We start from the raw sequence: 15,167 nt of genomic DNA on the forward strand, positions 1-15,167 counted from the left end.
TCTTAAAAGAATCCGTGAGATAGGAAAACATCTTTACAACTTGAAGGCCTAAGCCCCCATGACTCCTTGCTGCAACTTTTATATGTATCATTGGGTTTAATCTTTACATCATGGTGTTAAGAGCTAGAAGGTTCTCAGGAGTTGCTGGACAGAAAATTTATGTTTAAATTCTGACAATTTAGGTAGATGCCAGCCCACACTTTAATCAATGTGGACACCCCATTTTCTCATGCATCAGTATGGATGTATTGAATTTAGCAGAGCTTCTCCCATTTAACCAACTAGGAATTCAGATTCTTCCAAATTTTTAAAAGTTTGAATTGGTTTTGAGCTTACTTCTACTCTTGATTGCTGAGAAAGCCTTAGTGATTTTGTTGTGAGCTCAAATGACAAATGAGAGTACAGTCTGCATATAAGTAAATACTTCTGTAATCACTAAGTATGATTTTGTTGTTTGGCTGCTTTTTTCAGCGATGTGTATATTGTTTTGTTCTTCCACATGCTGTATGTACAGGTGTGGGTCCACTGCCCCATTGGCAGCCACAGACCCCTTGAGCCAGAGAGGGAGAGCTGTGCTTTGAGGCATGCAGCAGCTCTCTAGGATCCTTAGGGAGATGTCATTACTCTGGTTATGGTGGGAAGACAACTCTAGCCTGAAGTGCAAGAGAAGCCGGAGGGCAGAAATGGCGTCTGTGGTGGTGGGGCAGCTCCTTGATGAGTCAATGAAACAGAGCTGTGCAGGTGCAACTGTGCCACACCAGTGCCCAACACCTTCATGGTGAGCAGGTCTTGCCATGCCAGGTGAGTTGGCATCATCTCTGGGGCATGACATCCAGGGGCAGGGAGATGGCACACCCTGAAAGAAGTTGAAACAAGTCTTGCTTAGCATGATGTGAAAGAAAATAAAACAACTGTTCCTTGATGTTGAACAGCCTTTGGCAAGGTCAGTTTAAAAAAAAAAAAAAACAAAAAAAAACTTTCTGTAGTCAGTTTAAAAAACAAAACAAAAAAATAACTTTCCTTAATGCAGAGATGACACTTGGCTGCAGTGTGCTAATGCTTCTCATTGCACCTGGCTGTAGGAGAGCTCACACTATGAAGGAAAGGGATGCAGTCTGTGTGTGGTTCTACAGCAGTCCGAAAAAGATCTGCCCAGCACTGCAATAAAATTGGTACTTAGGATGAGAATTTAGGGTGGAGAAATCAGACAAGCAGAGCAAAAAAAGTAAGAAGCAAGCAGCCAGACAAAACCAAAGCACTTCCATATAAACATGTCTGGAAACTGTGGCCAGTACACCATGTGCAGCTCAGAGGAAGAGGCAACACACGAGACCTTCACACTGCTTCCATGTGCAACATCATATCTTACTTCTCTTTCCTTTTTGACCACATTAAGTGGAATATATGGGGGTGGAAGAGCAAGTACCACCAGCACTGTGGAACACAGGCACAATTATATAACCATGCTTTGGAGAGGAAGTGAGAAGTGGTGGAGTGGAATGATGGAGTGACTTAGCTACTTCTGGTTAGACTGACCAGATGTTTGGTTTTCAAGGGGCGGAGGGGGAAGATGCTTCTTGCATCTTTTAAAGGATGCAGAAGATGTGCTGCTGTGTTGGATTAACAGTTGGAGGAGCTTGGGCTGAGATCCATAGCTTCCCCTGTCATGAAGCAGGATAAACATGCCGGTGTTGCTGCTTAATGCGTGGACACTCTGCACCTTGTTGGAAAATCAAGAACACACAGCAGCACAGAGGTTTTTGTCAGGGTGGCAGAGCAGTCTACATATGCTAGAGTTGCCTCAGTTGAGTCAATCCTCTTTTCTTTTTATTTTTTTTTTATTTTTTTTTTTTTTTCTGTTAGATACTGACACAGAAACATGACACAATCAGTTGTCTTTCTTTGCCATTTACTCCAGGAATTTTCTCATATCTGTTTCCAGTGTGCTTGCCCTGTCCCTGTTTTAGCTGATGCCACCAAATTCAGCTGCTCCACAGACATATCTCACTGGCATTAGCATTATTGCTCCCACTAAGTGCAGACCTCTTGAGATTTTTTTTTTTTACTGAGGGAGCAGGAAACAAGATAGTTATGAAACTGTGTAAACAGCCTATTGTTTCTTTTCCAGCAAAAGCCCTTTGGACAGCAGTTCTGGGAACAAGCTCTTTTTGTGCAGCGTTTTTTGGGAGATGCATTGGTGGCATACTTCATGGTAAATTTGCCAGGCACAGAGTCACTGCTTTTCCCTGGGAGGAGACAGCAAAGAGTCACTCTAGGCTTTCACAGTGTAAAACCAAACATCTAGAAATGCTCCAAAAAGTGTTCCAAATCTGGGCTATTTCTCTTGGTAAGGGTGGATGCTGTAGGAGGAACAAAGTGCAAGTGCTGGAAGCAGTGTATGCTGTAAGGCAGGATTTCTGGTGCCTTCTGCTAGCCAGGACAGAAAAACTATGGGCTTGGTAGAAGATATACTGTCCTACAGTTATTATCCAAGAACATACTTCTGACAGATGAGAAAGAACCTTAAAGAAAGGCTGATAAAATTCCTCTTGTTCCAGGGGCAGTCTCTCAGGATCAGTGGAAAGTATGTGTCCAGAACAAGATCCTTGGCGAGGATGTATTGCTGCCAAGTGAGAAGCAGATGCCCTCCCGACTATCCAACATTCTTATTCCAGATACATGTTAGCAGGTTGTGGAAACAATGCTGGGAAATGCCTACAGGTTTGTCATCCTGAACTGCACATATTGGTTTTCAAGTTAGAAAACGATAGGATAGGATAGGATAGGATAGGATAGGATAGGATAGGATAGGATAGGATAGGATGAGGAACTTAAGGTGACCAGATCCAAGCTATTTCCGTTGACAGAAAAATTCTTTGGCACAGTCTCTGTGTACTCTCAGTTTACTCCTGAGGTGGCTGGCAGTAACTTGCACCAATTATTCTGGCAGTGGCTGGATGTTCCTTGCTAGTGTCCTCCTCAAGCACCCACATGCTTCTCTGAGTGACTGCTACTGCTCTAGTACTTTCAAAGCAGATCTTGTCAACCATGTGTGCATTGCATGCATGTTCTGTGGATGTGTGTGCAAAACATTTGTATGTGTGCACAATTTAAGCAGACTGTGGCAGGTCTGCTGTTCTTGCAGGAACAGGCTGTGCTGTTCCAAAGGCAGCTGATACAGTTGTGTGACAAAGGATTGCTGAACATGTGGCTTAACTGAAGGGGCTAAGCCAACTAGCTGGACACTGCTGTGCTACACAGAGAGGTACAGGGTGATTGATCCTGCTCCCTCTAGAGAGGTGCTGCCACTAAACTGAGGAATAGACAGCTGCACCTCAGGGAAAAGACACAAGGCTAGCACAGGACTTTGTGGGTGTTTAGAATCAACTGAATTGATTCCCCATAAGTAATATCAACCAAAAAAACCTTACATGTTCTGGTACACTTAGATGTTCAGTCCTGGACACTGAGGAATCTAGAGGCCATAACAGGAATTGAAGTAAAACTCAAGAAAAGAAATAGCCAAAGGTTTAAGAATATGTAGCTGAAAGATAGGGAGAAAGATGTGTGGTCATATACGCAGTTTGGCTACTATTTTTGACAATTCTATTTCACAGTGAAGGGGAAAAAAAAAAAGAAATGTTTGCAGCTGTAGCCTATGTGGAGCCAGTGTCACATTGTTTGGAGTGCTGAAGTTTTATTTCTACTTGAAGAGGTACAGCTGCAGCTGTTTACACAGTCTAGATTTCTGAAAGACACTGTCTGTACACTGTTTCATTAAAAAACCAACCAACCAAACAACCCCCCAAAACCCAACTATCAACCCCCCCCAAAAAAAAACACAACCCCAAAAACTTTTGAAAGGGAAAACTGGATATTGACATTTACCCAACTGATAAAAGCAAAACCCAAAGAAACTTTTGTATTTAAATTTAAGTCCTGGGATAATTTTGCATCAACATCTCATTAAGTATCAAAGTCGTGTGTATTTTATTTCCTTTTCACCATGATGCAACACACCATAGTCCTCATCTTGGCTTTTTCTGAAAGGCAGAATCTGATCAGTTCTCTATTTTAATTCTTTCCCCACATGGAATTTTCTGCAGCTATTGTATAATACTGTGGGCAGCCATTAGGTGCTGCCAGCTGTCTGGAAGATCTAGTCTGAGTCCTCTGCTAAGGAGGTATCATATTGCCACAATTACACTCCAACTAACATGGGTAGAAATTAGAAGCAATTCTGTTGAAATGAATGAGCTATGTCAGCCATCTAAATCTCAGGAAAATTCAGTCTGTTAATTTCCAGGGACTCTTCTTTCTAATAGTTTCAGGCTTGATTTAGTGCCTGTGTAAACATGGAAGCACTTTCTTTGACTAATAACTGGATAGCTAAAATTGTCAGCATTTAGCTGGAGAGGGGCTTCTATCAAGGTCATTTAGTGATAAGAAAAGGGGTAATAGCTTTAAACTGAAAGAGGCTGGATTTACATTAGATGTAAGCATGAAGCTCTTCACTGTGAGGGTGGTGAGTCACTGAAACATGTTGCCCAGAGAGTCTGTGGATGTTTCCTCCTTGGAAGTGTTCAAGGCTAGACTGGATGGAACTTTGAGCAAGCTGATCCTAGTGTAAGGTATCCCTGCCCATGGCAGGAGTGTTACAATTAAATGATCTTTAAGCCTAAATCATTCTATATACTGGTCAGGTGAATACTGAAAAAATGTTGAACAAACATACAGGCAGCCATATGACTTGTTTCGTTTTGTGCTTCAGTACCATCCTTTACTTTCTTCCCTTAATTTACATCTACTTAATAAATAATCTCCCCAGCCATGTTTTTCTTCTCATACAGCCTCCATTTTCCCAAGGGTCAGTGTCCTGGTTTGAGTTAGAACAGAACTAATTCTGTTCAGTGATTTACTTTGCAGCTCAGCCTCTTCTAATTAACTGCACTTTATGAAATTAATGGCATATTTTTGCAAACAGTGTCTGCTTCTAATAGTGATAACACTTGAAGTGACTTGTTCATACTTGCTTCTATGAAGACCAAAGTCACTGCTAAATCTTGTGTGCTTTTATGGGGGTGCAGTAAATGGTCACAACTGCAGGGAGTGGATAGGTATGTCACGTTCAGTATAAAGCTGAGGGATCAAGAGGATCAAGCTCTCTTCTTCAATGACCTGTTTTGAAAGAGGACTCAGTATGTTCTGCCCTCAGTCCCAATTTGTGCATTCCTGAATCCGACTCTATAATCCAGCTTCTGAATCTGGTTCTTTTTTGTCATTTGTCTAGTGACTGGCAAAGCCCTAACTCTTAACAATCAGATACCAGCACATGGAGCCTCCAGCAATATCAGCAGTTTCCTACCACATCTCAAAGCTGCCTGGTTCTGATCCTAGACCTGGTTCACTATCCAGATGACCTGCTTTTCTCTAACACCTACTGACAGGATAACTACTCCTCTTCATTCCCCTAGTACTCTACTTGGAGCCTCCCTAGGGCCTGTTAAGTGTAATGAGACTGCTGCATGTAGCACTGCCATGATTAGGGCACTGGAAAGTCCACCTTACTGCAGAGTAAGTTTCATGGTATCTGCAAGTACAGTAGTGCTCAGGGTACTCACCCAGTGCACTGGTGATCAAGGCCTTGAGTCTGCTGCTTAGCTGTAAGGAGCCAAACAACAGGATGCTAAAGGTAAGCCTTATACTCCCCTTGAGGAAAGAAGTAGTTAAGAAATACAGGAGAATTTGCCTAGAATCCAAATTTACATAAGAACAAACTGATTCACCAGTGCCATCTGATGACTGATCTTCTTCAGGGCAAATATCACAAAATAATTATGTCTGTAGGGTCCTAGTCGTATAATCAACACAGCAACAATTTTGACAAGCCCCTGATGTGAAAGCAATGGCTGGCGTGCAGAAAACATGGGTAGGTGAGGGTTAGGATATGTGATGCCTGTTTCCCAGCAGCTGCCTTCTTTATTTTGTTCATCTAGATTATTGCATGTGTTCTCATAACCAATTCAAAATATACTTCTATACAAAGTAATGCCTTTGAATTAGGGATGGAAGTACTTCTTTACCTTGCTTAGTTTAATATGTTTAGTATTATTGATAGCCAGTTATCTACTTTAGATTAAGATTTTATTTCAGCATTAAAGTACTTTTATTTTAACATTAAAGTACTTTAAAAAGAGTTTCTTCTGGCACTGAGTAGTGTTCTCACTGGAATTCCCATCTACACACATCTTGAAATCTGCTTTGAATGGCAGTGCCTGAATTTGCATGCTTAGGGAAGGGGTTCTTGCCTAGAAGGTTGACCATTCATTAATGAACTTCAAGAGAAAGCTTTAATTTTGAATCTGAAGATGTTTCTATTTATGTCATTGGTTCTTCTGTGTAATTTATTACTGTTTACAACTACTGTTGCTGCACTGTTGCCAGCAAAGTCATGATAAATGGTGGAATGTGGTGTGTTGTCTACCCTGAGAAGACAGCAGCTGAGGTAGGGCACACCAGGAGTTATGTCTTAAAAGAATGAGTCAGCACCTTTTTTGACTGCCTGCAATGTCCCAGCAGTGGGGAAGGAGTTGATTAGTTATAACGATTGAGGAAGTCATTACAATGGTTTAGAAAGAGCTGCAGTCACAACGAGAATAAGAGTTAATTTTAAAGACTAATTCCAGGAAAGAACTTGTTTTAGACAGGTCACAACTACATTATGTTTTCCAGCAATGGTCTGGCTGCTTCTTGCAACTAAATACTGAGAAAATGGGTGAAGTGGCAAAGTTATCACAGCAAGGGGCAGGAGTTAAATGCTTCAAGTTAGCACAAAGTGTTAACATCTTGTTCTTGTAATTTTGAAGTCACAACTCCTAACATTTCCAGTGATTTAATGATCCCATAAAAGTTAAGGAATGCATTTAGGACCTGAGTAGTAACAGAAAAAGGTTTAATGAAAAGAAACCTCTGTATTTGTGGCCTTGTTACAATAAGGATGAGGAAGGAAGGAGAGAATTCCTCATCAGACCCTCAGCATGACAGCAGATGCACAGAGCCTTAAGCTAGATGAATACAGATTTCATCCTGATGAAAGCAACATTTCCACTGGAAATGAAGTACAACACATTGTAATGTCTAATGATTTTGTACAGAGCCCAACTCCATGAAGCTTCTCACAGAGCAGTATTTAGAGGACAGGTGAAAAAGAGCCAGCATAGGCAAACTTCTTTATGTGTAAAATACTTTCATGCTTGCAAAATGTGCCTGGTTAGAGGCCAAAGAAATTAATTTCAGCCATTGTATATTTGCCAACTTCTTGTGGAAATAAAGCACTAACTGCACTAACTAAAGTGCTAACTAACTAAAGCGCTAACTAACTAAAGCACTAACTTTGCTGAGCTGGTAATGGATACAGGAGATTTAAGTAGCATTAGATTGAGTTTTTCAAGCATAAGATTCTTGAAGAGACTCCTGGATTAGACGTTATATACCCCTAAGCATACATACTGTGATGTGAAGCAATGTACACAGAAATGTATGCGTCTGAAAATACACTCCTGCTTTGGGGACTAATTAGCTGATTTCACAGCTAGATAACCAAAGCAAAATTCAAGGGTAACTGAATTAGCATGCTTGATCATGCTAATATGATCATGCAGAAAAGCAGAAAAAAATGTTATTTTCATTTTTGTGTGTTGTCATCGTTCAGAGGATGTGTCCTTCAGTGAAAAGCTAAACAAACTGGTGCTGTGTAGTGCCAGGAGCAAAAAAGATGAGTCAGGAATCACAATAATGACGCTCAAGTATGTAAAAGGCTGTTGTAAAAAGAAAGGAACAATCTCTTCTCCTTGTCATAGCAGGTGGGACAAGATTTAAGGACTGAAAATATACCAAAGGTTCATTTTGATATTAAGACATACTTTTTAAGAGTAGAGATTGCGAAATGGTATGAATTACCTACAGAGTTTTGGGGGTCTCTATCTCTGAGATGGGACAAAACCATTTCAGTTCACCCTGCCTCAGGGCAAAAGACTGGAGTAAATTACCTTTCAAAGTCCCTTCTAGTCTTATGAGTCTCTAAAAGTAACCAGTAGCTTTTAAAGCAGGAATGCTGTGTGCATCTATTTCAAGGTGATTGGAATTTCCAACCCTTTATTTTTAAATAGGAACTCTCTCTGGAGTCCATTGTTCACCAGGAAAATTTCTTGTGTTTCACCTTTAGCAAGAGGACATAATTTCCTGTTTGATATTATAAACAGTACTGTATTCTCAAAGAAGAAAGTCCCAGATACCTTATTAGGAAAAACAAAACCACAAACAAACACACACACAATCCTAAAGGACTCTGTGTTGTGACAAAGTAAAAGAAAACTTCATAGTGTAACACTACCTTCATAGCATGCTATTTGTTCTTGTGACTTCCTACAATTTAACCCAAATTAGTCTCATGGAACAATTTAGGTACCTGAGCATTAGCTGGCTTCACAAACTGGGCAATTCCTTGGCTGTCTTTCCTGTGGCATGAAGTCCACTATATAACTAATGTGATTAACCTAACAGTTGAGGCATACCTTGAAACAGAGTGAATGAATTTCAAACGTGCACAGCAATGAATATTTAATCACACAGTGGAACAGCTTCAACAGGAATGATTGTGAAGGAGATGTCCTCAAATAGCCCAGGCTCATGCTTCTGGGAGATTTGCATGCAGATTTCTGCTCCAGCATGGAGAAGTGGATTCCAGCTGGGTTACACCACATCCCATGTGAATGCTAACATCGACTGTACCAATTAGTATTGGGTTAGAGACAGAGAAGGCGGAAGAACATCTGACTTTCATTTCTGTATTTGATAGTGTGGCAAGACACCAAAAAGATCAATGTTATTGCATTTTAAGTCATGCCTTTAACTCTAAGAAGTCTGTTCTGGTATTTTTAGATTTAAAAATACTGCTTTGCTTTGTATTTCTCTCATAGGCTCCACTGTGTATATTAATGTTTTCTAAGTCTGCCCAGATCAGTTAAGTAGAAACTGATGACTGATCAGATCTTCAGGTGGAATGATGCCTAGAAAAGAAAAAAATTATTCTTGATTTATAGTGATAACAGTTTATCATTTTGATCCCAATTGCTAACTTGAATCCAAGCGGAGCAGGATTTCACCTGAAGTCCTATTTTTAACTACTTATGCACTTTCTTTTCGTTGCTGAAATTTTCTGGACCTGGTTGCTGTCCAAACATAATGTATTGGTTTAATGTGACTGAAAATGGTTTCACATTTGGAAGAATAATTTCCTCTATTTAAGTAAGAAATGTATGCATGACTATCTTTGGAATAGGTCCACAACTGAGACAAGAAAGTAGGAAAACACTTTTTCTTTTGGAGAAATAATTTTGCATGTTCCGTGGGTAGTTGTTTTGGACTTGGATGAGTTAGGGCATTCTGGAGGATCTGTGTTGAGTGTGCCTTTGGAGGAGGGAGGAGAAAGCTGGTCTCTGAAAGACTGACTCCAACCCCTTACACAGAATAGAGCTTTCATCTTGTGTCCAGCCCCCAAATTCTAGCTTCAATTTACTCATCTGTTTTCATTTACAAATGTAAAGAGAACCTAAAAAGTTGCACTGATAGAGTCTTACAGTTGTAATGGCAAACAGTGATGAGGGGACACATAACCTTATGGATTTTCTATGCATCTTCTTGGCTCTGCCCTACAGTGTATGCTACCTGGGTCACCAGGTCAATTAACTCTGTCCTGAAGACCATAGACTTTGGGCCCCAAGTACCCTGCAGTGGTGCCACAGCTTAGGAATCCTCAAAAGCACCTGTTAGTGTACCTCTTCAGCAAGCCACTTAACCTGGGCTCCATAAAGGGTGCCTAAGAGTACTTGCCTACTTAAACTTATTGTTAAGTGGAACTGAATAACATTGCTTATTCCTTTGCTTATAGCATCTTTATGGGCTGCTCTTTGGAATTTCCTGACACCAGCATGCGTGATGTCCAGGAAAGACTTTTGAGTGCTGTAGGGAGAGCCATCTCAGTAAAGGAGCTGTGTCTTGCACAGATAGTTGCTGACTTGCTGTTCGTGAAAGATAAATAATTGAGCTAACTAAAAGCGTATTACATAGAGTACTTTGCAAGGTCTGATGTCTCCCAGTACAGAATTATACACTCTTAAGCACACATAGTCATGCCAAGTTTTTCTGATGGAAGCAACATCCATAGATTTTGCAAGATTAAAAAACAATATTGGAAGCAAGCTTCCTGAGGTGGCTATTCCCAGCATTTCTGTAGCTAGAACAGAAGTAAAAACTGCATTTAACGTATAGTTATTTGAAATGATGGGCTAACTTACAAGCCTGGAAGAGAAAGAAAACAAACCCATTTACAAGAGCATGTTGTATCAATTAAGGGCATTGTTCATAAACCAGTTCCTCCATAAAGCCTCCGAGTTGTCACCGCCCACCCTTTCTCCTCCCCTGTTTTCACCAGTTGCTTTTTCACTTGGTTATGGTGATACAAAGTCTGCCTTTCAGAGGGCCAAATTTCAGGAAAGCCATCCTGTCCTTCCCAGACTATCTCAGCCACTACTAATGCTTACCTTTGACAGGTATCTTGGCAACTGCAAAAATGACTGGCTAACTCTGGACTGGTTTTATTTTCTTTCTGTGAACATTTTTTAAGCCTTTACTGCAGTGCACATTCATGTTGGCACAGGTAATGTTGCACGTACTTCAGTAACAGTGCCAATTCCAGCCTGAATGTTTTGTTATGATACAGTTTTTTCCATGTGGTATTAAACTTAAAACTAATGATGCCAAGTCATCAGCTGTGTTGCAGCAGAGTTTGGCATTGCAGTGTGGGACATTTGAACCTCTGAATCCTAGTGCTAGCTGAAGGGCTTCAGGCTGGGCTCATCCTTAAATATGAGGATCATTACAAAAGCTGTCACATCATATTTTATGACATTGTGGGTCTCAGTTTAAGCCTTGTGGAGCATGCTTGGAGAGATTGGACGTAAAACTGGACCTGGAATTGGCCCAGGCTGATGGCAGGCTCAGCTCTACCAGGGCAAGGCTTCTTGCCCTTGCCATAGCCAGTCTCCTGCTTGCTTTGTGTACAGGCTCAGTTATAAAATGTCCTTTCCCCATGAGCATAATTAATCCCTCCAGCGAGTGAGCCAGCATGATAGCCAGGGAAGGCGGAGTTGGGAAGAAGTTCTTGCAGACCTCTGTCCTTGCCAAGCCAGGCCTGGAGCATGCAGGGTGACTGGGAGGAGAGGGACAGGCATGGGACTGCATGGATACAGACTGCCACCTGCTGAGCAGGGGCAGCGACAGACCCAATGCAGCACTTGGTGTCTGCCTTCTGTGAACGGTGAAGCAGGCTCTGACTGTTACCTCCCTTGTCCACCGAAACCAACCGCCACCACCACCCAGGGTGGCTGTTTAAACAAGTGTAAATAAATTTAAATCTGAGGAGATTTGATTGAAAGGTTAAAAACTTACTGAATTATAGAAAACTGAAGGGTGACTCTCCGGCATAAAGTAGCCCAGTGGAAAAGCATTGGGGGGTGCTCATGGCTGGCTGGCTGAACAGTGTGCCCAGGTGACCAAGAAGGCCAACAGCATCCTGGCCTATATCAAAACCAGTGTGTCCAGCAGGAATTAGAGATGTGATTGTGCCCCTGTACTTCACTCTGGTGAGGCCATAGCTTGAGTACTCTGCTCAATTCTGAGTGATAAGGAAGACACTGAGGTCCTGGATTGTGTCCAGAGAAGAGCAATGAGGCTGGTGAAGGGTCTGGAGGGTATGGCATATGAGGAGTGGCTGAGGGAGCTGGGGTTGTTTAGTCTGGACAAGAGAAGGCTGAGAGGAGGTTTTACTGTTCTCTACAGCTACCTGAAAGGAGGTTGTAGTGGGGCCAGCGTTGGTCTCTTCCCCAAAGTAACTAGTGACATGATGAGTCGAAATGGGCTTAAGTTGTGCCAGGAGAAGTTTAGATTGGATATTAGGAAAATATTTCTTTAGTGAGGTGTTGGAACAGACTACCCAGGGAGGTAGTGGAGTCACCATCCCTGGAGATGTTCAAGCAGCATGTAGATGTGGGGCTTCAGGATATAGTTTAGTGGTCGCAGTAGTGGGGTTATGGTTTTCAAACCTTAATGATTCTATGACATTATAAATGTAGATGCTCCCCTGGCTCTTGAAGTACAGGAATGGGTGTTGTCTTCATGCCTTGGAGACAGATCTTGAATCTTGACTCTTCAAGCTCAACCCAGATCATGGCCATCCTTCTCTGTGAAATGCTGTGACAACTGTGGTCCCCCACCCAAATGAACAGGGGTGCCAGGGCAGAGCCAGCTGCAGCCGTGGTTGGTACACCAGAGGCCTGACTATGCATCAGAGCAATTTACGGAGTGTTGTAAAACATTCCTTGCATCTTCAGCTATCCCAGAGAGATGTCTGGAGAGGCATCCTCATATAGTATGAAGAAAGGACTAGGAAAAGAGCAAGAAAGAGAACATAAATCTTGGAAAATGTATCATTCCCATTAGGGACTGTAGGATAAATATGCAGGAAATTGAACTGGGTATTTTTGCTTCATTATTCCTCCTTCATATCCCAATGACACACATGTAAATACATTTATCCCCTCCTGTGACCAGACAGTCATATGGATGCCACTTCAGGAAGATGTATGGGAGACAGGGTCTGTGACCTTTGTGAGCTGTATGCCCTTGGGGCTGTTCCTCTGAAAACTGCACCTTTGGCTCTGTCCTGTCATTGCTTTCCATCACTAAGTCCTCCCCTGCATTCAGGATCCTCTTTTCAGCATCCCTATGATCACAGACTTTTTTTTTTTTGCCGATTCCCCACTAAGTTGTCTGTTGTGAAAATAACACTGCCACAGTTACTAGCTTTTTTTGGGGAGAGAGTCCTCTATCTAAAGCTGTGGGAAAGGAACTTTTAGCACTCTGTCTGCCTTAAAAGCTTTGCTTTCAGTTTGGAAAGGAACTTGAATGAAAACCACCAAAACAGCCCACAAAACAACTTATCCAGAAAACACTGACTATGTTAAATTTTGTGACTGTTCCCACATCCCTCATAATTTTCAACCACAGCTCCATGCTAGAGGCTAGTTACACATCGTGGGCATTTCTCCTCTTGCTAGCAGAGGGATAGCAGAAATGTGAGTTTCCCTTTCAAGTACAGAATCAAAGTATTGACAAACAGCAAGAGAGGAATGTGAGTTTTGAAGTAGTATCTTCCTTCAAAACAAGAAAACTGCTTAACTCCAAGGTTTTTCCCAATACAATAATATTCCTCTCACAAATTTGTGTTGCTTTTCCTCTCTCTCCTCCGTATGGGAAGTAAGCCTACAGCTCTCTCACACTTTAATATGCTTGTCATGCGATCTGTGCAGAAACATTTCAGACTCTTTGGACTCAGCACTTCATTTCTCAGCCATGTTTTTTCAAGTACTGGCAGCCTGCAGGATAACTTTAAAAATATTTTCATTCATAGTGCAGCAACCCTGTATACTGGATCTGTCTTGAACCTCTTCTGCTTTCTTCTGGCCCCACATTGTAAGGGTGATCTTGTTTCTGCCTTCTCACAGGTGTTTGCTTTGCTTGCAGGGCAGCAGGACCTATTCTGTAGTCTGCAGCATGGGTGCACACATCAAAACAACCTATGGAATTTCTGAACAGACCCTTTGCTCGTGCGGTCACTTCTGATTTGCAGGGGACTGAAGTAAGATCATCCTTCTGGGTTTTTATTTCTATGTTCTTGTTCTTCTATTGTTGTTATTTTTTAAATAGCAGTTGGTCTGGTTGTATAATTTAAATAACAACTGCAAGTGTTGAAGAGGAGAGCTTCCCCTTTGTAAACTGCTTTTCAAATGTGGCAAGTCATTCTCTGAGCAAGTTTCTATTTCAGTTTCTACTTGCATTTCTGATCCTTTGTTTCTGGAAACCAGTACTGTTCTGGTTTGCAAAGTAATTTCTTTTACTTTCATTTCTTTTTTCCCCTACCTAAAGTTGAGAAAAGAGCTATTTTATACTGCCTATGACACAGCCTTGTAATTTGTGAGCAAGACACTTGTCACGGCAAAAGTGCAAAGGGCAGAGCATACTGGAACCATATTTCAATGAGCAGCTAAGGCAGTGGCAGTTGTTGTATACAGCATGAAACCGTGCATGGACTTTCCTTCTGAGAATGAAAAGTGAGAGCAAAAGGTGAAACAGTGCTTCTACAGCCTGATATGATTTGCCTGTGCAGCCTTAGTTTGAAAATGAGACGAGAACCAGGAGGCAACGGAAATCTATATTACTGTGGGTTGGCAGAACTAAATTACTTTTGGTCCCTGGTCCAAGTACTATAAGCTTGATCAGGCACCTCTCTGCTGTACTGCTGATTGCAAGGTGGACACAAAACATGCATCTTTGGACAACCAACAGCACAATATAGTCAGTCCTCCTATTTGATGCACAGTGTTCCAGTTAAGAGAAGGGAATAAACATTAACCACTACAGTTATTGGCAGTTTGGGTTTAGCTTTGCAGACATCTCCTAAGGAGAATATGACTCATTGCTCAGGGACTTTTCTTTTTTAACCATCTTCATTATACTGAGGTTGGGGAATTCCAGTGTGATAAAAGCAAAATTTCTCATCATATTTGGATGCCACAAACTTAAGAGGTTTGGTGTCTCTATTTTAAGATCTGCATAGTTCAGATCAGTTATAACTGACCCGAAGAACCTCTTAGGGGTGGACAACCTTAGTTTATGGTAGCTGGATGCTTCATTCTGATAGATAGTGCCAGAAACCAAGAAAAGCCAAAGTTCAAGTCAAGTACCCACCAATATACCTTTAAGCTACCTTTATGCCTTCCTGGGTGGAATGTGGTACAAGGATGAGTGGAATGTGGTACAAGGAACAGCCTGTCCACCAGAACTTGTGGGAGCATGGAGCTTTCCTTCCTTTCTGTCTTGCCTGCTCTTCTATGTAACTACAGCCTAGGAGAGATGCCACAACCTACACCACTGTCGTGCTGGTTTTCTGAAAGGTGGACACTTCATTCTCCTACATACATGGAGCCCAGCCAAAACATGATGCACTGTCATACTATGTCAGATCCGTTCACAGCCAGCACAGGTGCACC

This window comes from Melanerpes formicivorus, unplaced genomic scaffold (genome assembly GCF_026170545.1).
Source record: "Melanerpes formicivorus ecotype bairdi unplaced genomic scaffold, bMelFor1.0.p_v2 SCAF_98, whole genome shotgun sequence".
Lineage (NCBI taxonomy): Eukaryota > Metazoa > Chordata > Aves > Piciformes > Picidae > Melanerpes > Melanerpes formicivorus.